At 54.0% G+C, this 22,621-nt stretch overlaps 1 protein-coding gene and 1 long non-coding RNA gene across 5 annotated transcripts in view; one reads left to right on the plus strand and one right to left on the minus strand.

Moving 5' to 3' along the window:
* The window catches only part of LOC145722453 (uncharacterized), a 388,135-nt gene that overhangs the window by 232,187 nt on the left and 133,327 nt on the right, over positions 1-22,621 (plus strand). The window lies entirely within an intron of this gene.
* PURA (purine rich element binding protein A) overlaps positions 1-22,621 on the minus strand; it is a 64,207-nt gene that overhangs the window by 13,855 nt on the left and 27,731 nt on the right. For all 3 annotated transcript variants that reach the window (XR_014147224.1, XR_014147225.1, XR_014147223.1), the window contains exon 2: positions 222-445. The gene's annotated coding sequence lies outside the window, so the exon portion shown is untranslated. The remainder of the gene's footprint in view (positions 1-221; positions 446-22,621) is intronic.

Consider the following 22,621-nt stretch of genomic DNA (forward strand, 5'->3'; position numbering starts at 1 on the left):
GCTACATGAGGGCAAAATCCTCTCTCTCCTAGACTTGTTCACTAGGCTTAAAACACAGTTGGCATCTAATAAGCACTGAATAAATATGAGCTAGTATGTGCATTAATTTTCCCCCCCAATAAAGCCCCTGCGTCACAGGGACCGCTTGCTGAGCAGGATGGTGTGCACAGGCTTGGCACAGAGCACCTGCCTGGTGGGTGATGTGGCTTCGTCTTACTCACGTGGGTTTGACTTTTCCCTGTTGCATCATCAGGAGCAGCGAGGTCCTTCAGGGTCTTGTATTCTGGTGCTCTCTGGCTGGAGGGAGCTCTGTTGGCCATCTCAGGGGCCAGCAACAGCTCCAGGAAGTGACAGGTGGCTGCTTCCACAGACGGGTAGGTAAAGGAATTTCCCTTTCTCTTGAGACTTGTCAATCAAAACCAAACTTCCTTCTCCGGACTAACTCCTTTTAAAGAGAAGGAAGAACTTATCAATTCCCTTTGCAACGTGCTAAAGCCTAACGTGCTAAATAAACACGACACGTTGTTTTCCAACATAATAATAACTACCACTTAGCTTTCTCAGTGCCAGGGCCCTTTATGGGTACCGCGTGAGTCTCACAGCAGTTGAATGGGGTGGCTACTGTTAGGAGCCCATTGTGCAGGTGAGAGAGCTGAGGTTCGGAGAGGTGAAGGGACTTGCCCTTGGCCACATGCTGGGGTGCTCAGCCAGCTGCCCCTGCACTTACCGGCTCTACCATGTGGCCTTTCACAGAGCGCTTGCGCTCTTGAGCCACCCGCCCTACTGCTGCTCAGGGGACCACTTTTATGTGGATTCAGCAGCGCCATGTGGGCCATGGAAGTCTCTTCCTCTGGCCCAGAATGGGATGATCTCCCTTCTATGGGGTGAGTGGTTGCCTCTAGGTCAAATATGGAAGGCGAGGGGAGGAGGGGGGTGAAGGAAGGCAAGGGCAGGGAAGAACATGCAGAAAACACCAGATGCTCTTTCTAGCTTTAAAAAAACACAGGCATTAGAGAACACAGATTTTTATCACAGTTTGTTAGAAGGGGGAAGAGCAGGCTGTGGAGTAAGAAAGGGCATCTATCCAGACCTCAGAATTGGGTCCAAGTCCCGATGATAATGACAAGAAAGATGGTAATGATGACAATAGTCACTGACATGGTGCCAGGTGCTGAGCTAAACACTCCCCATCAATGACCTCAGGAAGCTTTTCTGTTTTTGTCATTTCCATTTTCACATTAGAAAATGGAGGTCCAGAGAGTCCATACACAAACTCATAGACATATTTTCATACTGTACAGATTCATATACATTGAGCGAGGTCAGGAGGGACACTCATGAAACTAACAATAGTAGTTACCAGAGGAAGGCGGTGAGTGTGACAGAGGGGGAGAGCTTTAGCTTTTTATTGTATTGTGTAATATTTTTTACAATGGGAATGGTGGTGGTACCCGTGGGTGTGTACTTAAAGAACAGCAAAAAAAAAAAAAAAAAAAAAAGTGGGAGATTGTAAAGCCTGTGTCCGAGGATCCCATAGCTAATTTGGAGGAGGGTCTCTCAGATGGCAGCTCTCAGTCCCTAGCTCCCACCCCACCCCGCGCCACGCCTTTCCACGAGAGAGCCCGCGGTTCCGTCCCCCACACTCCTGACGGTGCAGAGGGGGTAGGAAAGGACTTCTGAGAGGTGTCGGCTTTCCCTGGGCTTCCTGGGGGGACTGGGCCAGTCGCGCGTCCCGGGCCTCCGGGGAGCCGGTCGCTCGGGTTCCAGCCCCCGCGCCCGCCCACTGTCCCGGAGTGGACTCCCGGCCAATCAGACCCGGGTGATGGCACGCCGGGGATGAGAGTGGCAGGAAATCAAGGTCAAGGCCCCCGGACACAATGGGGCCATTGTCGCTCTCCAAGTCAGTTGACTTTCGAGCAGCAGTTCCCCATCCACCCTCGCTCCTTCTCCTCAGCCCCGCCCCTTGCCAAGAAGTCACCTGAACCCACTGCCTCTTTTTCGGCCCCCGCCGGAGGGCAGCCGCACTCCGAGTCCTACCCCAGACGGGGGAGCTGGGCCGCCCCCTGCATGGCGTGTTACGTCCACCAGGTGGCGATAGAGCACCACACTTCCGAGGGCGGGGAGCAAGGCCCGGGGCCAGCCGCTCAATCACGGATGAGGGCGTGGGGGACCCTGCCCTTCCGTTTTATCCACAAAACCAAGTGAGATTATACTATCCCGTCACCTTTTACTCTGAGGTCACCAAAATCTGGAAACTCAGGGGCTTTTCTCTCAGCAAATGGCAAAATGCCCGTGGGCTGCAGCACTCTTCCTCGATTGAGGAAAACTGAGGGAAACCTCTTTACCACGCAAATCACAGCGGGTGAAACTGACAAATGCTGGGCCATGGTGCACGGGTCACTTAAGCTCTCTGGCCTGGATTAATCAATTGGTTGATTGATTGATTATGTTAGGGTATAAATGTTATCTGTGAAAGGCCTCCCCACTGTCTCAATGATGTCCTCCCGTGTTGTTCTCCCGCAAAACCGGCTGTAGTTTTCCTTCTGGGCATGTGTCACACTTTGTAATTGGATACGTATTTGTCTGATTCTTTCCCACTAGAATATATGCTCCGTGAGAGCAGGGTCTCGGCCTGTTTTTGTTGACCAGTGCGTCCTTGGCGCCTAGTACAGGATCTGGAACACAGCGGGTGTTCAGTAAATGAATGAGGGCCCTAGTCAGCCCCCGGGGGTGGGCTTCCGGCTCCTGCCAGTCCCGCGTGTGTGAATATAGGGCCTGAGCCCCGTGAGCAGGTGGGAGCTGCCCCAGACTATCAAATTAGAGAAGCTTGCCCTGACAGCAGAGAGAGCTTTGGGGTTAAGACTTGTGCTTCCAGGCTCTGGCTTCACAATCTCACCTCGACCCCTCACATGCTGGGCCATTTTGCACGTGTCACTTAGCCTCTCTGAGTTTCAGTTTCCTCACCTGTAACATGAAGATGAAAATGGCCCCTGTCTCTGGAGGTTGTTTGGGGGATTCGGAGGGATCATCAGGGAGGGGGCTTGGCCCAGGGCCCAGGACACAGTAAGCACTGGGTGGGTATTAGGCAATATTGTTATTGCTGTTGGCCAAAGCCCACGTGCTCACGGCAGGTGCCAGCCGAGGTTGGCAGTCTTGGGCCGAGAGGGCCATTGCCCTGGGACTTGCCCCTTGGCAGTTCTGGTTTGGTTTTTTCTGTGAACGGGCACAGGAATTTGAGGCTGGTGGGGGCCCGTCCCTGTCTCCGGTGCAGGTCTTATCCTCTGATGGGGTGCAGAGCTGCCTCTGCTGCAGTCACCCCTGGGGACACCCTCTTGCTGCCCCTCAGCCTCCCTGGGACACTGTGGGTCCAGGCAGGCCGTTGTTTACCTTACATGTGGCCCTAGGGGCAGTGATGAGCAAAGGGGCAAAGCTAACTTGTCTCTGCCCTCAAGAAGCACCCAGTCCTGGGTGGTGGGGGGGGGGCGGGGGAGATGGTGATTAAAGCCACACTTAGCACCGCAGTAAGGGGACAGGACCTCAGGAAGCCATCTGTGAGTTGGGAGCTGAGGGATGGGAGTGAGGAGGTATCAAGATCCACCCCCCCACCTTGAAACAGCCCCTTCTGGGGACTGCTCCAATCACCCAGTGGAACACCAGGCCAGTCCTAGGCCAGGCAAGTGGTCTGAAAGAGATTAAAACAAATGCACCCCAATGACACAGGCTCCTCCTGAGATCCGCTGTCCTTCCCTTGTGTCACTGGGCAATGGCCCCACACCATGTCAGGTCCCCAGCCCCAGCCCTGAGGAAGGAGGAGGAGCCTTTCAGGGCGGTGGGCAGGAAAGACCTCCCACAGGCAGAAGGGCCTATGAGGGGGGAGCCTGGGCGGAGGGCTGGCGCGAGGTCAGCATCCCTGGCTGCCACAGGGAGTTTTGTGGCCCCTCTGCACAGTGGGCCCGGGGTGAGCTGGTGGCTCTGAGCGCCCTCACACACCCGCCACCGGCAAATCGGGGGAGCGGGGGAGCTGAGAACACGGACTCTGGGGGCCCAGCCCAGCTGCTTCACCAGCTTCGGCAAATTACCTAACCTGAACTTCAGTCTCCTTGCCTAGAATAGCACCAAGCCTCCTAGGGTGGCTTTGAGGGTTTAGGGAGATAATACGTGAACTCTTCTGGCACAGAGTGGGCACTTAATAATCACGGGCATTATTGTTATCCATTCTTTGATGAGCTCTTTCATCCCAAGGTTCTGCCAGTTTGGAGATCAGGAACCTGGGATCCAGAGAGGTTAAGTAGCTTGCTTCGAGTCTCGGGATTTAAACCCAGGTTCCTTTGACTCCAAAGCCTGTGTTCTTGGGAAGGTGAGGGAGGGGGTGTCAGGGGCCCCAGGCATGGTGGGGTCGGAGTAGGAAGCAGGGGGGAGGCAGAGCGAGAACCCCCAGGGCAGGTGGGGGCTGAGGCCACCTACAGAGCCCTGGCATGCCATCTTGCCAGGCTGAGCCACAAATCTCTGCTCAGCTCTGGCCCCAGGATTTTGTGGCGCCCTCTCCCTCACCCACTGTGGCCGATTGGCCCGGACCCCTGCCCTTCTCTCGTTTTCCGGGCCAAGCGCAGTAATCTCATCTCACAGAAGTGACCACAGCTCCGTGGGCCAAGCGGGGCTCAGGCCCGTCCATGTGCCCGGCTACACTGCCCCTCGCTCGCTCCCCTCCCCGTGACATACCCAGGCAGTCCCCACTTTGGAGACACGTGCCAAGTGTGTTACAAGCACAATGAACAAGGCTAAGGCAGATAAGATCTTGGCATCCTGTGGGTTTTAAACAACTACGGGGTTGGGGGCATTGAGGGTGGAGGAGCGGTGGGACCTTCTTGAGCCCATCCTGCTCCCTCCCCAGCTCCGGAGGGGTGGGCCAGGACCAGGGGCAGAACTGGGCTCAAGATAAGCGGAGGTCAAGAAAGAAAGAAAAAAAAAAAAGATAAGCAGAGGTCAGGTGGGCCGCAGAGCGCAGAGGATGCTGCCGTGTAAGGCCTTGGGTTTTGGGGGGTGAGCTGGTGTGGTGCGGCAAGGGCGATGTTGGTCCAGCTCCATCCACCCTCACTTAGAAACTGTGTGGCTTTGGGAGGTCACTGAACTCCTCTGAGCCTCAGTTGCCTCATCTGTAAAATGGGGTTCATGAAACGCTCACGAGGTTTGTGAGGATTTAAAAAGATAAGGAATGGAAAATGATCCGATCTCCCTTGCTGTGGCTGCCGCCGTGGCTCCTACCACTGTCCCTGACGACGGCTTGGAGATGAGACCGCAGAGTTGCACAGCTTGGCCAGCCTCCAGATGGGGGTCAGCCAGGTCAGCTCGCGAGGTTTCTTCCCTGCCCAGTCTGCTGATAATGACACCAGGCCCCTGGGCCTGATACAGGCAGCTCAGAGGCCCTGCGGAGGAGCTCACCCCAGCATCGCATCCCTGCTTACCTGGCCAGCCTGTGAGGTGGGGTGCGGACCCCTTCTCCTGAGGCGGCCTAATCTCTCTTCCCTCTCACTGATTCTCTGTCTTTAACTTTTGCCAATGCCAGGAGCAGCTTCCGCCAGGGGTCGAGAGGGGAGAAGGAGGGAGCTGGGGAGAGGGGAGGGGATAGAGGAGGCTCTCCAATCTCTAAAGGGGGAAGGGGCCATCCCTGTCTTTTTAATCTCAGGCAGGAATTGGTGACATTAGGTAGTGTATTTTAGATACCTGTCCCCACACCCTGACACCCTCTTAGGAAAAGTGCTGCCCTCAAAAGCATGATACTGTTAACAAAAGAATGGAAGCTTTCACAAGGAAATACAAACTGTTAACTGAAAACAGAGTCTGCAGTCCAGCTGGCCCACCAACGCCCCATTTCCAGGCCTGGGGGCTGTTGCTTCGTGTCCTTGTCTCTGTCCTCCCTTCCATGCTCCCCTGAGCGCAGGCCAGGGCTGGGCTGGTGGAGGGCAGCAGTGCTGGCTTGCGCTCAGGTTGGGGCTGAAGTCCTGCCCTTCAGCCCTTTCTAGAAATATCAGCCTGAGCAGGGGCCTCATGAGAACCTGCTCATCCCCAAATCCTGTACCTCAGGCAGGATCTTTTGGCTCTTCCTGCAGGTGGGGCCTCTGACTCCATTCCCATTCCTCTCCTCTCCATCCCTACCCAGTTCCCCCAGAATCTGGAGCAGAAAACTCTGGGCCTCCAGAGCCTTCTGAGGGTCTGGAGGAATCTCAGAGGCCCTGGGAGCCCCCAGTCCAGCCTGGCTGGGTGAGGAGCAGGCAAGCCCCAGGGGGTAGGGGGATGTGTAGAGGGAAGTTGGCCCCAGTGTGTGGAGCTTCTGGAACTTGCCGATCTGAGCTTCGATTACGCTGGAATGTTCCCTGTCCGGTTCACAGCCATGTCCGTGGGGAGACTGTGGGAGGGTGTCTGGCTGTCCCAGGTTCCTCAGGCTTGGAAACCCACAGCCCTGCATTTAGGATCTGTGATCTCTGGCCTGCCCACCCACAGCCCTCTCTTCTTGCCTCTGCCCACCCCAACCCCATTTCTCAGCAGCCTCAAAGGACTTAAGCTTCCCTGATCCTTGCTCGTATGCTCTGCCCACCCCCACTAATTTAATTCCTACTCTTTCTTTAGGACTCCCCTCCAGGACGCCCTCCTGACCCCTCCCTGTCCCAAGCTGAGCTGGCTGGCTGTCCGTATCATCTAGCATGCCTGCTATCTCAGGAGTAGGTGCTTTGTAAAGTACCTGTTCCCTCTCACCACTGCCACCTGCCTGAGGACAGAGCTGTGCCATTGCTGGGCCCTGGCGCCCACACATGACCTGCCTGTGGAAGGGGCCCCACTGGACTCAGTCAGTGAGTGGCGATCAACCTCATTCGTGGCTTCAGGAGTTCACAGTTTATTGTGCAGGTGGGGGTGAGAGCCAGGGTGACTCTGGCCTCTTCCCGAAGTCCTGGATTTGAGATCCCCTTTCTCTTGCCCTCAACCCCATCCCCCACCAACCTAATAAGGGCTGGGGAGGTGGTGCAGCAGAGGAGTTGACCATAGGGCCAGCATGCCTGCTGAGGGGGCCTGCCGCAGCTTTCCTCTTCTGTAAAATGGATCATTCCAGCACCTTCTTTGTGCCGCTTTAAGGACTGAATGTAATAATCCCCAGAAAGAGCCCCTTCCCTTCCTCTGGCGACTCTGGACCAAGGGTGACTCTCTTTCCCAAAGGTTTGTGCTCTCTGGTGAGGGGAGGGCACCCTATGTGCAGCAGTTCTATACCCCCCATCCCCAGCCTACCCCCTCCGTAGGGCCACACCTTCCCCCAGTGCAGAAGCCAGGGCAGCTCTGGGACACGTGGCAGGGGTGTCCAGGAAGGCTCCCGGACACAAGGGACAAACAAGTGGCTTTAGTGGCAGGTTCTTTGCCCACTTTTATTTGGCTTTGGGCCCAGAGGGCACCTCTGACCTTATGGATGAGTCCCCAGTCTCATGACTGACTGCCTGCCAGGTGCCAGGGTCTGGGAAATCACTACCTAGGCCCAAGGTGGGGGGCAGAGTTGGTTAGCTCAAGCAGCGGGGGAGCTCAGCCATCAGAAGCATGGGCAAGCTGCCACCTCCCTGCCATGATACCTGGAGGCCTCATTGCCCACCATCAGGCCACCGTCCCCAAGACCAGAAGACACAGACAATCTGTGTGGAGGCAAGATGAACCTGACCAAGGGTGGAGGCCAGCATGGCCTCCTGTCCACTGCCCCTCCCTCCCCCAGCTCAGGGCCCTGGGCAATGGTAGGTAGGAGGGATGGAAGGTACAAACCCTGGAGACAAACAGGCATCTGTTTTAATCCTAATTGGCCATGTGTGACCTTGGGTTAGTGACTTCATTTCTCTGAGCCTCAGTTCCCTAAGCTATAAAATGGGGATAACGACAGCACATGTCTCTTAGAAAGTTGTAAAGATCGAAGAGGAAAATTCACATAATTCGTTGTGCTCGGGGCACACATATTAAGAGAATAATAAATGGTGGTATTACTCTTATTACTATGTGTGTCCCTAGCATCTACCCAGGATACTTTAATGCTCTCCAACCTAACAGAGTCAGAATTTGTTGAACATTTATAATAGCTTAAAGAGGAGCTCAATTACCTGACATGAGAGGAGGAGAGGGCCCACCAGGCTCTAAGGCAGGGACTGTTCTCCTTTTCTGCCCCCACCCCTTGCCTGGAGCCCCGGGTGGTCCTGCTGCTGTCTTTACCTCTTCCATGTTCAAAAGCTCACGGAGGCCTTGCTGCATCTTTTGCATGTGGGAAACTCAGACACGTGGGCAGCCCTGCCACCCACGAGCCAGGGGCCCCGGTCTGAAGGCCACGGGACACTGCAGTGGCTCGAGAGTGGGCTGGGATACGGGCCTGGCCAGAAAAGTGGTAACAGGGATCACACCTTTGCTCGGTGTCATGCTTCTGGCTTTGCAAGGGGGACTCTCCAGCTTTTCTCGCCATAGAGCTGACTCGCGGACAATGACAGCAGCAGCAGAAGGGGCCCCTTGCCCTGTGCTGGGGCCTCAGCTCTGTAGCCACTGGGAAGGTGGTGCAGTGCGCAGAGGCGAGGCTGACAGACCCACTTCCCGAACGGCCTGAGCCACGAAGGAAAGCAGGGACATCAAGCATCCCCCTAGGTCCCAGGCTTTGGCCTCATCACGAGGAGCAGCCCAAGGGGTTACACCCGCCCCCGAGACACACACGACACACACGACGGCCTCATCCACATCTGTAAAGACAAGAGGAAGCGAACTGCCGAGGACACAACTGCCTAAGGGTCCAGGGCACCTCAGGTACTGGAGGCTGCTCCTGGCCAACCTGCCGCTGTGGCATATGGGCAGCTGGGTGCCAGCTGAGGGACCCTGGCATTCCCAGGCAGGCCCCCCTGAGGATGGAAGGAGGGTGAGGGAGAGGCTATGTCCAAGGACGGAGGCCAGCTGGTGGCCCCGGCCACACAGTTGCCCCTTAAGGCTGAGGCCTGAGTCAAGCTCCCCACAGTGGACAGCACCCATCCCCCAGCCCCCAGCCATGGGTTGCGCTGGACCCCCCACTGCCATTCAGAGGGCGCAGAGGGATCCTCGGCCTTCTCTGAGCCAGTGTGCAGGTGGGATGAGCCACAGAGGGGCTGCCTCCGGCCTCCTTGCCGTGGTACTGGTGGGCCCCCTGGCTCTCTGGGCAGTGCAGTCCTTACCTGGAGGCAGGCTAACCTGTCCCCCGCGCCCCCCCCCCCCGACGCAGGCCAGAACGTGGTGTGGAAGAGGCGCCAAAGCCAGGTGGATCCAGGGGTCTGGAATGGCTGTTTTGTTGGATGAGTTCCAGGCCAGGGTCTTTGCTGCCCCTCTCCTGAGGGATGGGGGGGTGGGGATTTATCCTGGCCAGGCCTTGTATAGCACGATGGCCAGAGAGCCAGTGGAGTGGCAGGGAGTGTGAATGTGAATGTGCCAAACCTCACTGCTCCTCTCCTAGCGGTTCTTTTATCAAATGCTCCAATCCCAGCTCCTCAGATGGAGCTCAGGAGGCTGGGACACGGCGGCCCCACATCCTGAAGCCCCCACCCGACTGCTGCCTGGAAACTTGAGTCAGTAGTCATGGGGGGCACCACGTGGCCAAGGAAAGGTGCCTGGCATCCTCAGAGATGGAGCAATGTGGAAGGGCTGACAGGTTCCCTGGGTGTGGGGGTGAGGGTCAGGGTATAGGGAGGAGCATTCTGGAAGCTCTGGGGTCATGTTTCGGGAGAAAGGTAAGCACCATATCTGATTCTGCCAGGTATATGTCCCAGTCCGGCACCTCCTACTGCCCCTCCCACTCAGAATCTCTCCCTACCCTCTTTATATGTGCTTAAAGTAGCCTGTGATTCTCTTTACTGTGGCTTGTGATTCTCTACTTGATAGTCTGTCTCCCCTATGGACCATGAGTCTAGGAGGTGGTACTATTAGGATGGCTGGGGCTAGCTTTTCTTCTTCACTGTCCCCCTAGCACTTGGCACAGGGCCCGGCACATAGTTGGTGTTTATTTTTTAAAGATTTTATTATTTGTTTGACACAGAGAGAGAGAGAGAGCACGCACACAAGCAGGCAGAGCGGCAGGCAGAGGGAGAGGGAGCTCTGAATGAATTAAAGAATAAATTCCTCCATTGGACACCACGAGCTCTCCGAGGGAAGGGACCACCATATTTTGTATCCCTGGCCACAGTGCCTGGCACAAAGCCGGTGCCCACTGAGTCGTGTGGGATGGAAGACTCGCTGGGAGTGAGAGAAAGGCAAGGGGAGTCTTTGCAGTTGTGTTAGCGAGACTCGTGTCCTTATCGCTTCTTATCTGTGCGGCAGAGAGGACATGGCCTTCTCCTCTGGGGGACTCTCCTGGTCACAAAGGGCTCCCCAGCAGGGCTGAGAAGGGGGCAGGTAGTGCTGATTCCAGAAGCAGAAGGGAGCTGAGGGATGCTCTTGCAGGCAGGTTGCTGCATCTGGGTAAATGGGAGCCACGTCTGAAGAGCGCGAACTTCTGGGAAAGCCCTGTCTGGGCCAGGACCTGAGGCCACTGTCAAACAGGCTGTTCAACTGACACTACCCCCAAGAGCCTACTGAGGTTGGGGACTTGGAGCCAGGGCTCCCACAAATGCCACTCTTCAGACCTGAGGGTCTTACAAGTCACATGAGATCTGGACTTCAGGCCATTCCTTGCCTTCACAGAGCCAGGAAGTCTCAGACACACATGCGGGGGCGGGGGGGGGTGCGGGCCGGGGGGGGGGGTCTTGTGCTGGACCTGCGGTGGATGCCCAGCACTAACGACAGAGTGTGAGCTCTGTGTTCTGGGAGGTGAGGCTCCCCCAGGGTTGCAGAGTCACCTAGGCTCTCTGATTTCTGAGCCCACCTTCAATGTCCAGATAAACTGAGGAGGAGGGAGAGAGTCTCCTGGGACCCAGATCCTGGATGCTAACAAATTTGGAGTTTGCAGCCCAACCCTCCATCTCAGAGCTGAAAAGCTACTTGGGCCATTTAGTGATGGCCCCTCCTAGCTGACAAACCAGTCTTATTTTGTCTGCTGGTGGGCAGAGGAATGCACTCATTTGGGAACCTCTCCTCAGAGGTTTGTCTGAGCATCTATCTGACCAACATGAATTGGAATAAAGACTGACATGCAGGGCGCCTGGGTGGCCCAGTCGTTAAGCGTCTGCCTTTGGCTCAGGTCATGATCCCAGGGTCCTGGGATCCGGTCCTGAGTCGGGCTCCCTGCTCCCCGGGAAGCCTGCTTCTCCCTCTCCCACTCCCTCTGCTTGTGTTCCCTCTCTCGCTGTGTCTCTCTCTGTCAAATAAATAAATAAAATCTTAAAAAAAAAAAAAAAAGACTGACATGCATCTGCCCTGGCACTCCTGCTGTGGAAATCCGGGCTAAATGGTAAGATCTGAAACCAGAGTTTATGTACGAACTGGGACATCATTTAACCTTTCATTCCTGCTTTGAGGGTTGCAAAAACCTCTACATCAAACCAAACTGAACCAAAATGTGGGTGATTGACTAGCAGGCAAGTAGAGAGGTACTATTTCAGGGACACCTGGGTGGCTCAGTCCGTTAAGCTACGGACTCTTCCTCCACAGTCGCGGTGCTGGGTGTGGAGTCTGCTTAAGATTCTCTCTCCCTGGGGCGCCTGGGTGGCTCAGTTGGTTAAGCGACTGCCTTAGGCTCAGGTCATGATCCTGCAGTCCCGGGATCGAGTCCCGCATCGGGCTCCCAGCTCAGCAGGGAGTCTGCTTCTCCCTCTGACCCTCCTCCCTCTCATGCTCTCTGTCTCTCATTCTCTCTCTCTCAAATAAATAAATAAAATCTTTTAAAAAAAAAAAGATTCTCTCTCTCCCTCTGCCCCTCCCCTGTCCTAAATAAATAAATAAATAAATAAATGAATAGGTACTGTTTCAAAGACTCCCTTTGAAATGAAACATAAACTTGACTTTCTTTTATTCAGTGATAAAAATATTTACCCCAAATGGATGCAGGCTAGTTGAGTGGACACCCAGAGGATTACGCACGCGCCCGCATACACACGTTTATCAACCCTGGCAGGCCTGACATGGGTCCCGAAGAATGGACTCCTTTTCTATGCAAACAGCATCTCATCAAGAGGAAAGATCCAGGGGCGCCTGGCAGCCTCAATCGGTGGAGCATACAACTCTTGATCTGGGGTTGTGAGTTCAGTCCCCACACTGGGTGCAGAGATTACTTAAAAATAAAATCTTTAGGGGGTGGGGGGAAAGACGAAAGATCGCCAGCAGTGCCAAGGCCCAGGTGGGGGGTGGGGGACAAGTCTCCTTCCTGAGCCGTGGGGGTCTCAGGCTGCAGCCCACAGACTTACCGAAATATGATCTTTCACCACTAGCTGACCCAGAGGGAAGTCGACGTGTGCAACTGTAAACCCACTTTTTTGTTTTGTTTTCCTAAAGCCAAATGTGGCCGCTTCGGGAGGTGACCGCAGCCGGGGTGGCGTCTATTTTGGAGGCCGGCTCGCGTGGAGCGGGTCGAGGCCCGCTCCAACAGGTGCAGGTGCGCAGCGTACGCGCCCGCCGGCCTCGCGCGGGGTCTCTCCCTGGGCACCCGGGCGGCGGGAGCCCCAGCGCGCAGGGACCCGCCTGCGCAGCGCCCGCGGCCGCTTCGGAGGGGTGGGGAGAAGGCGGGGAACCGAGCTGCGTCCTCCCTCGCCCCCCCTTAAATGCCAGCGTCCTCCATTTGCTGCGCCCAGGGTGCGGCCTTCTCAATCACCGGCCCCGCAAACCGGGCGGCCGCAAGAGCAGAGCCGGGGCTGCCGAGAGGGTGGCGGAGGGGCGGGAAGGGAGCGCGGGGTGTCCGCCCGGCAGAGCCCGGTGGCGCGCCGAGCGGGAGCGCTGGCTGCCCCGCCACCTGTGAGGGCGCCCGGCGGCTGCGCCCCGCCCAGCCCTGGGGCGCCCAGAGCCCGGCCGAACCGGCCTGAGGGCGGGGCTGGAAGTAGTGGACGGGCGCGGCTGCGGCAGCGGCGGCCGCACGGACGGCCCCGGAGGGCGCGCCTGCCCCGGCCCGGCCTCCCGGAGCGCAGCGCCCGCGCGCCCGGCGTCCCAAGAGCCGGCGGACACCCTATTCGCCCCCTGGCGGCGCCGCGGACTCGCCGGGCGCCGCCGCGGCCACCGCCGCAGAATGAGCTGTCCACAGCAGCACTGGGCGCCGCCCCAGGTCCCGCAAGAATCTGTCCCGCGGCTGCGAACCCGGAGGCAGGCGGCCCTTGGAGGAATGGCGGGACGATGGAAGGCGGCATCTATGAGGTTTGGGGGGTTTCCCCTGGATCCACGTCCTCCGTATCCCGCGTGGGCTTCTCCACCAGCACCATGACGGACACCCAGGGACCTCATCCCCTACTGGTCCTCCCTCCCCTCACCCAGTCTCTCCGGAAATAAAAGCCACCCTCCGGTTCTTAATCATTCTGGGAAAGGTCCTCACATCTCCCCTCCTTCTGCAGTGACCTGACCATGGTAGCCCTGGCCGATTTAGCCACACCAGGACAAGCCACACCCAGACCTTGCCGCAGGTGGACAGCTCAGGCAGCGCGAGGAGCTTATCAGAAAGATCAGCATTCCACATGGCCCCCAGTGCCCCTTGGGAGCCTAGCACCGCCCCAGGTTTTGTGGGAGATAAAAGTCTTTGGCCTCTAGGTACTTCCAATCTCAGAAGACAAAGACACTCAGGAGACTATTGGCACAGCAAGTGGCCTGGCAGCAGGAGCTCAGGGGAGGGCATGGTGGGGATGGGCCAGAGTGTGAACACTGGAGCCATGAGGATTTGCTGAATGGACAGGATTTGGAAGGACAGAGAGGGAGGGAGAGAGAGGACAGACAGTCCTGGTCCAATCTGGAGTGGAGGGCTGGTGTGGGAGAGTTGGGGTGGCCAATCCCAGAGGCCCTGTAAAGGCGGGCTTCTGCAGTGGGAAAGACAGAGGGAGAAGGAAGAGCTGGAAGCGGGCCGCCCCTCTGGGAAGCAGCAGTAAAGCCTTGCTCTGATGCGCTGGCTGGGGAAGGATGCCACTTGCAGTTCTGAGGGGCACGTGTGCAGGTAGGAAAGCAAGGCAGTTGGGCCATACACTACCGCCCCGCCAAAAAAAGCTTGGGTTAGACGCAGACGTTTTTGTCGGGAAGGAGGAAGCCCAGGTTATGGAAGGGAGAGAGCCAGCTCCGGCTAGGTCCAAAGGCGAAGAAAAGATGAAAAAGAGTGAGGGGCAGCCGGCCGCTGAAGTAGCGCCGAGAGCAGCGGCCGCTGCCTCCCGCGGAGCAGGAAGCCCAAGGGCAGTAGCCTGTCTGAGGGGCCAGCAGGGGGCGCAGGGGCCCCAGAACCTCAAACCCACTAGAGCGGGCTGTAGTGGACAATCTGACGGCGGTTTCTCCCCTTTTCCCATTCCACTTTCTTACTGAGTTCATCTTAGGTAATTGGGAAGACCCCTTTGGCCCAGTCTCTGGTTTTGTACAGAAGATGTGGCAAACGCAGAATGAAACTTAGAGGCCTCGCTGTGCCCTCCTGCCCACTCCTGCCCCAATCTGCCCAGGTCTTAGGGCTGCCTCATTTTTGACTTAGAAAAGTCATCTTTCTGGCAGCTGGAGCCAGACAGACCATTGGGTCTTGTCCTGTAGCGTGACTTCCCACTTGGCCTTGGCTTCCAGAAAGGCCTGTCCATGCCTGGGGTCCTGGCTGTTTCATGGTGACCTCTCAACCTAACTCTGGGCCAGGCTCCCAGGGGGCCATGGGTCAAGCCTGGCAGACAGAGACCAAAGAGCCCGAACATTCAGGCACTGGCTACGCTGGGACTTCCACGGGGAAGCCTGAGGCTGTTCAGGTGACGAGCCGGGAGAGTCACGTGCTGGCCGTCCGGTCACCACAATGAGGGCTCTGGGGAATGGGACTCCCCTGCAGCCCTAAAGTCAGACAGGGCAGGCTGTATGATGCTCCTCAGGCGTGGCAGCCCAGGAGGAGGGAGAGGGAGAGGGCAAGCACTGTCACCGAATGCTGCCACAGTGAGGGCTTTGTCAGGGCATCCACAGGAGAGGGCGCAAGGAAGCACCATTTGGACGAAGGGCCAGGGTCAAAAGTCTCCTAAGAGTGGGGTAGCGTTCTGGTGTGTGCAGAACTGGGCTGACAAGGGGAAGGGTCCTGGCCTAGCGGGGATGGTACAGGTGCTCCTTTGCCCGGGCCAGGTTCCTTCCCTTTGCGGTCGAATCACAGCTAAAGGAGAGCTTCCATTTACTCCTGCTCTGCTTGAGTTCCTTCAGGGTCAGCCACCCTCCACTTTCTCCTTCTTCTACCAGGAAGCCTGATGGAAACAGGGAGAAGCATGCCTAATTTCTTCATGAATGATGCTGACGTGAGTGCTCCTGAGGCTGTGCATGCCCCGTTAGCGTCTGCTGCCATTACCCGCCCCCCATTGGAATATGTCCCATAGGGGAACATGGTCTCTCAGCCACCTTGCCCTGCCACTCCTTTTTAACATTTACAAACACAGCCATCAATTTCTAAGTCCTTACCAAGTGCCACGCACTGTGGTAGGCACATTAGGTGCGTGACCTCATTTGTTCCTCTTAGTAGCACCGAGGCTCATCGTCCCTACTCTTTGGTTCCAGTTCCCAATCCCAGCCAGGCACAAGGGGTTGAAGTCTGTTCCCTAAGCTGATATAGAGGACACAGTCCAGTCTTGGCGTCACTCACTGTGTGGTGGCTCAGTAAATATTAATTAACTCTGAGGACAAGCTGCACTTTGACTCATCTCTGGCTAATTAAATAAACCTGCCATGTAAATCAGCAGTGGGGACAAAGAGATATTAGGCTATGCTGAAAAGAAATTGGGCTGAGGGACAGTTGGCCTCCAAGCAGAAATCTACCTTGGCCTGCTGTGGCTCTCTTTGTGTTCTTTGAAGCTAGGGCCAGAGTGGTGGGAATGAGGAGTAACCTACTTCTCAGAGAAAGCCTCACCCCCGATGTCCTGGAGAACAGGGAGGAGGGAGGCGGGCCCATGATGTGAGTGTTCCCTCAGGAGCCGAGACAGAGCGGTCTAGCCTTCCCCACTCCTCTCCCACTCCATCCCTATCCCTGAGGCATCACATCCCAGGGGTCCTGGTAGGCTGTGGGAAACCTGGGGCCCAGGAAAGACATGCTGTGAAGGCCCCTTCCAATAGTACCTGGCAGTTTGGGACTGGTGGGGCTGGCGGGCACCTCACTGGGCTCTGCTTCCTTCTGCTCCTTCCTGCAGAAAACGAGCCATGGCAATGTCCCAGATTCTCTGGAGGCCTGGCTCCCACTCTGACCAACCTAGGGCAGGCCACTTAACCTCACTAGGCCTGGACTCGACTTTGTCAAATAGGGAAATAGCAATGTCAACCTCGCAGGGGGTGCTGTGCACAAAGTAAGGGCTCAGTAAGTGGTAACTCTTTGATGATGATGATGATGATGATGATGATGATGATTGTATCTGGTTCATAACAGCCAACTTGTATCCCCCAGTACCGCTGGGCTGTCGTGAGATATAGTCAGGGTAGCTACTGTATTTGAGCCTTAAGCTGTCACTTTGAAGGTAGATGTTCTTTATATGGAAAAAGAGAGAACATCATCTCAAAATAAAGCCACGATGTGAACATGTAAGGATAAAATGACATAAGGGAGGGGCAAGGGCAAGGATGCAGGGAGTGTGTGAGTTGCCGAGGAAGGATGGAACAGTGTGCCCCTTCCCCTCCCCTCCAAGTCCCTCCCTGTAGCCACATGGAAGCCCTCGCCCTTCAGGGCTCATGTCCCTCCTCCTCCCCTGGGCTTGTGTTCCCAGCGCTAGCATGGCTCAGAAGGTTAAGGCCAACCGTGGAGGCCTGTGGTTCACTCAAGCCGATCCCCACGCTGTCCTCTACCAGGGGGAGCCATACCTGTTACCATGGTGGGCCACAGGAGTTCTACAGGGTCCCCTAGAACTGTCAAGCAGGTACAAGACAAACATCTACACTCAACGCATTGGAACAGATCAAATGTGGTTCTCAAAAGCTCAGACTTGCAAGCTTTGGAGAAGGCCCAGGTTTGGCTCCTTTTAACTCCAGACAAATTCTTGTGGGACGCTGCAATTACTTGTGACAATCCCTCTCCCTGCCTGGGACTTTGATTTCAGATTTAGACATGTAAAACTGGGTGGCTGGCTGGGCCTTGAGCAACTTGGGGGGTAGGGTGGGGGATGGCGAGGGAAAAGTCTTTGCAGCATATTGCGTTTGAAAGAAAGATCTCAAGGAATCAGGCACCGTAGCTCTGTTTGTGTTACCAGAAGTTTTTCAGCCACTGTGGCAGATTTCCTGTCCCCAAAATTGGTTCACTGTGCTGGAGTGGCTCATTCTGTCCTTTGAAATACCAAGGTCTAGGAATCATTTTCTGTAATAGTCTTACGTTAGAGTAACCTTCCAATCACTGTAACAAATTCTGCAGTCCTTACCCTGAAATCTTATCCCCGGGAGAAGCAGCAGATGAAGATCTGTCAAGGCCACAGGGGATAGTTTCGTGGTAACTTATGCTGACCTGACCCCAGAGGATCCTGGAAGCAGGAGGAGGTGATGCAGAGAGAGCCAAGAGGACGTAGAAACAAGAAAAGAGCATGGCTGGGCAAAGTGTGTCTGGATGTCGGAGCCCTGTGGCCTTTCTGGGTACTCAGGACATGGGCAAACTGCCTAGATCTTTGTGTTGCTATTGTACCTAGCCTTAAAGCAAGTCTTAAGCCCTGGACCCCATGTTCGGCTGCTCTTTTCCTACTTCCCAGCCACCCCCCTGGCCTGAGAGCCCACACAACCTTAGTTCTGGCTCCTTTGGCTTTCATTGCAGCAACACAACTGCTGGATACCTCTGTCCCTGAAAGGGTTTCGGGCAGAATGGCCTTATTTGCTTCACCCCTAGGCTTTTGATAGTCAGCCTGACCTGGCAGCCTGCCTCCTGACGCTGGTGCACAGGACAGAAATCAGGGATCAAAAATGGCTAGGAATTCCTAGCCGCTCTGTGGAGTCCAGGCTGATGTGCAGAGTCACAGGGTGGTACCTGTTGGCAGATCTGGGGTCATAAGCTCTTGCCTTTAGCATGGATATCTGGCATAGAATCGCTAATACTTCTATTCCCTCAAATACCCTGTGAGCTCTCCTCTCCTCCTTCCATCCATCTTGTCGGGACGGAGCTTAGAAATTGCATGCAACAGTATGAAAAGAGAGGTCAGAATGAGGGGTTGTGTTTCAGGCCAACCGGATTCCCAGGGAAGTCCGACCAAAGGAAACATCAAGCTGTCCTACTCTGGATCAGAAGCATCTCAATTCCTGAGGGAGCAAGATGAGAAGGGAGATTCTGGGAATGGGATATAAAGGCAGGGAATAAAGGAGATAGGACAATCCCCCTGGAGTTCTTTTGAGTCTTAGAAAGATAAAGCTTGGAATGCCTGAGCAAAAGCAAATGCTCACTGTTTCACTCATATCTGAGTGGAAGAGGGAGTGAGTAAGCTAGGATCATGGGACATGGCAATAAAAGGATCTGGTGGCTCAGGGCATCGGCCAAGGGATGCTGAGGAGACTGCAGGAGTCAGCAGAAGAAAGAATGTCTCCCCCAGAGGCCTTTAAGAACATAGCTGAAACATTCTGTTTCTGGATGAGAAGACTCAATGGTATAAAGATATCAACTCTCTCCAACTTAATTTATATAATAAAATAAAATCCCAACCAAATTCCTAATAGGACTTGTTAAATGAAACTTGATAAGCTGATTACAAAGTACATCTAGAAGGATAAAATATGTATGAATAATAAAACAATTTTGGGGGAAAAAAACAAAGGAGAAAATTACACTGTATCAAAACATACTCTGTTGGCTTATTGAATTTAGATTTAAAAAAAAAAAGAAAAAAAAAACTCAAAAACTACAACTGAAATGGTATGCTACTGGTCCAAGGAATATGGAAAAAGTTCAATGCAGTGGAAAAGAGAATACAGAAACAGTCACATGTATTTATGGGAATTTTGAATATGATAAGAGTAGCATTTCAAGTCACTGGGGAGAGGATGGCCTATATAATTCTGGGCAGCATGTGACCCTCTGGAAAAAAAAAAAAAGATTCCTAACTCACACCATATATGAAAACAAATTCCAGATGGACTAAAGAACTAACATAGAAACACAACTATAAAAGAAATACAAGAAAATATGGGAGAATATTTTTATTATCTAAGGATAGGGAAACCTTGTTTAAAGACCACAAAATACCAAGGCATAAAGGAGAGGACTGATACATTTGATCATAATAAAAAGCCTCTGTATGACCCAAGGAAGCATTCAGGTTAGAAGGACAGTCAGCTGGTCTGAGGAGTGGCTTGTTCTGCCCAGGAGTGGACTGCGAGATCAGATGGCCTTTGAGGCCTGTCTTTTCCCTCACAATTCCTTCTCCAAAGTCAGGGTTTGGGAGGAAGCAAATAAACACTAGAGGATGGCTACTCCCTATTGTTCATCATCCCCAGGGCCCTATAATCAAGAGATAATTCAAGAATTCAAGTCATAGTTATTAAGAGCCCACTTAAAATGAATGGGTTAAGGGGAGCAGGGTACAGGAGAGGAGGTGGTGAAGCAAGATAGAAGGCCCTGGGTGAGGAATGGGAACAGGGCTGCCTCTCTGGCAGACATCACAGTCTCAGTCCTTAGGCTCATCTTTCACAAAGTGGATGTGGCTCAGGCTGCTCCTCCTAAGGCCTCACTTTCCCTGCATGGAGAGCCTCTTTGGAAGAGCACGCTGAGAAAATGTCACCTTGTGTGGGCTTTAATCACCTCCATGAGATCCCTTAGCTCTGTGGGGATCAGGGCAGTCTTGGGATGATAGCCCCTGCCCAGACCCCCACTAGCAGTGATGATGGGTATGTTTATGTGCTTGGACAAGTTGGGTGGCCCTGCATGATCTGATGGCTCCAAGTCAGAAGCCTGTGTCCTGGAGACTTGACTATTTCATGTTTGGAGGACAAGGCCTCCAAAGCAAAGTGAAACTCTTATCCCGTGGAGCTTTCTTTAGCCAATTCACCCTATGGGGATCATGCTCTACTCTTGGGGGAGCCCAGGGAACCACTGTGCTCTGCTGCTCTCAGCCTACACTGCCCACTTATGACCTGACTCTGAGCTCACAGCGTGTCTGCCTGGTTCAGGTGGGAGGACAGCCAAGTCTTAGGAAATCTCTGCTGCATTCTGATGCCATCCAGTCATCTGGGTTGAGCACATGGACCTGGGGTTTGAGAGGAAGGGGGAAAGTCTCAGCAGGGAGGCAGATGCCATTTTCTAACATAAACAAGAAACTGCAACAAAGAATGATGGGTATTGAGAAAAGCATAAGACAGGATCAGGACTGCCGAGAACAGGGTTATAGGCTCAGTGATGGAATCATATTCCAAAGAGCATCAAACAATCTCAGAGGCCCAAGTAGGCTTTCAGAGATACTGTTCAGGATTTGCAGGCTGAGGAGTAAGGAGTAAGTAAGCACAGCTGGAAATATGACCAAGGTACCTAACCCCTAAAGAAAGGATGCCACAGGGATAAGAAGAAGCCACTGGTCTCCAGGAAGTTAAAAAATAGACTACGGGCCTTAGATTTAACGTCTTCAAAAGGAAAGGAAAAAACTCCGTATCAGTGCACAATCTATGGCTGAGTAGCGACTACGTAACAAACTTTCAAATGACGGTAACATAATGAGATTCCCGCATCCCCTACCACTACGACCACCAAAATGCACCTTAAGAAGCACCCAACCCTGCCTCCCACTTCTGAGATGACACCAGATCAGACCTCCATGTGGCACAAAATATGGCAGTTTAGAGTGCCTTATAATACGGTAACCAAGTTTCAGGGAAAAGAGTTATTCAGCTAGCTCAAAACCCCCAACATCCCAAATGGATATGGTAGGCTCCAATCAGCCAACACAGGTACATTACAGAGGGTAGCTCTCTTTCCTCAAAGCCTCACCAACCCTTCCAGACCCTTCTCACTGACAGTCCTGTCAATCAGCCAGGCTGAAGCTTCTTAGAGACCCCCAGAGAAGGGTTCTTTTTCCGTTCTCAGATCAGGACCAGCGATTCTGAACCTATCTGGGCCGTGACTTCCCTTAAGAGTTTTGATGAAAACCGGGGCACCTGGGTGGCTCAGTCGTTAAGTGTCTGTCTTCAGCTCAGGTCATGATCCCAGGGTCCTGGATTCGAGCCCCACATCAGGCTCCCTGCTCAGCGGGGAGTCTGCTTCTCCCTCTCCCACTCCCCCTGCTTGTGTTCCCTCTCTCTGTCAAAGAAATAAAATCTTTAAAAAAAAAAAAAGAGTTTTGATGAAAACTATGGATCCTCTTCTTAGAAAAATGTACATTGCACATGCAGGGATAACTTTGTATAACATTTCGGGAGGTTTACAGACTCCCCAAAACCCCAGCTTAAGAATTTCTGCCAAAGGCAAATCACTCCTTTTCTTACGCAAGAGCTGTTTCCCAGGGCTGATTAACTGCTATCTTAGATGTCCAACAGGTGAATTAATATTCAGCATTGACCTCTAGTCATCCCACACCCTTGGCAGATGGCAGAGTCTCTGCTGTTGCCTGTGGCCAGAAGGAAGCAGAGTCCCTAGACAGAGACCACATTTTGTTTTTCAAAAAAGCACTCTTATCCACCACCACCAGAAAACCTCAGACACCCCAGGTCTAGAACAGAGACACTAAACAACAGACCAAAATAAATCTGGTCTGGTACACAACTAGGTCTGTGAAGACAGAGCTATAGACTGATCCTCCTTGGACTGGCATGAGGGAGAAATGTATGAGGGTAGGCACGTACCTAGGCTGAAATGGGAAGGGGTCAGAATGGGTTTGCCTTCCCTTTAGCTCAATGCAGACTAGCTATTCATTCTAGAGGTATCTGCTCTTTTCATGGCTCCTCTGCCTGGAAAGCAGAGGCTGCTGGAAGCAGTGCTCCTATTGACTATTCAAGTTCCACATTTCTCTCCCTCTTTCCAGTAACAAACACAACAGCATAATGACAACAAGGATAATGATAACTATAGCACTTATTGAACATTATTCTGTGCCAAGAACTGTGCTATAAGCTCTTGACATAAATTACTTCATTTAGTCTTCCCAACAATCAAATGAGGTAAGACCCTCTTATCCCATTTACACATGAGGAAATTGAGACTAAGATTAAGTAGCATTGCTTAAGGCACAGAGCTAGTGAGTGACAGGACAGAGACTAGATTTGCACCGAGGCCTGATTTTAAACCCTTTTTTTTTTTTTAAGTAGGCTCCATGCCCAGCCAGTAGCCCAGCATGGGCCCAAACTCACACCCCTGAGATCAAGACCTGAGCTGAGACCAAGAGTCGGACAGTTAACTAACTGAGTCACCCAGGCACCCCTCAGACTTAATACTTCTAATCCCCACCTCCCTGCTCCTTCCCAAAAGACTGGGACTCAGACAAAGGCCTTGGAAATCCTCCAGAGTGCCAGTCTGGTCTCCCAAGTCCTCGCTTCCCCCTCCCCATCCTCTGCCCAATATGCAGCAGCCTGGTTCCCATCAGGGACTCACTTCATGGAGAAGTGTTTG

The sequence above is a fragment of the Leptonychotes weddellii genome, chromosome 7 (genome assembly GCF_054177405.1).
Source record: "Leptonychotes weddellii isolate Sample4059 chromosome 7, ASM5417740v2, whole genome shotgun sequence".
Taxonomy (NCBI): Eukaryota; Metazoa; Chordata; class Mammalia; order Carnivora; family Phocidae; genus Leptonychotes; species Leptonychotes weddellii.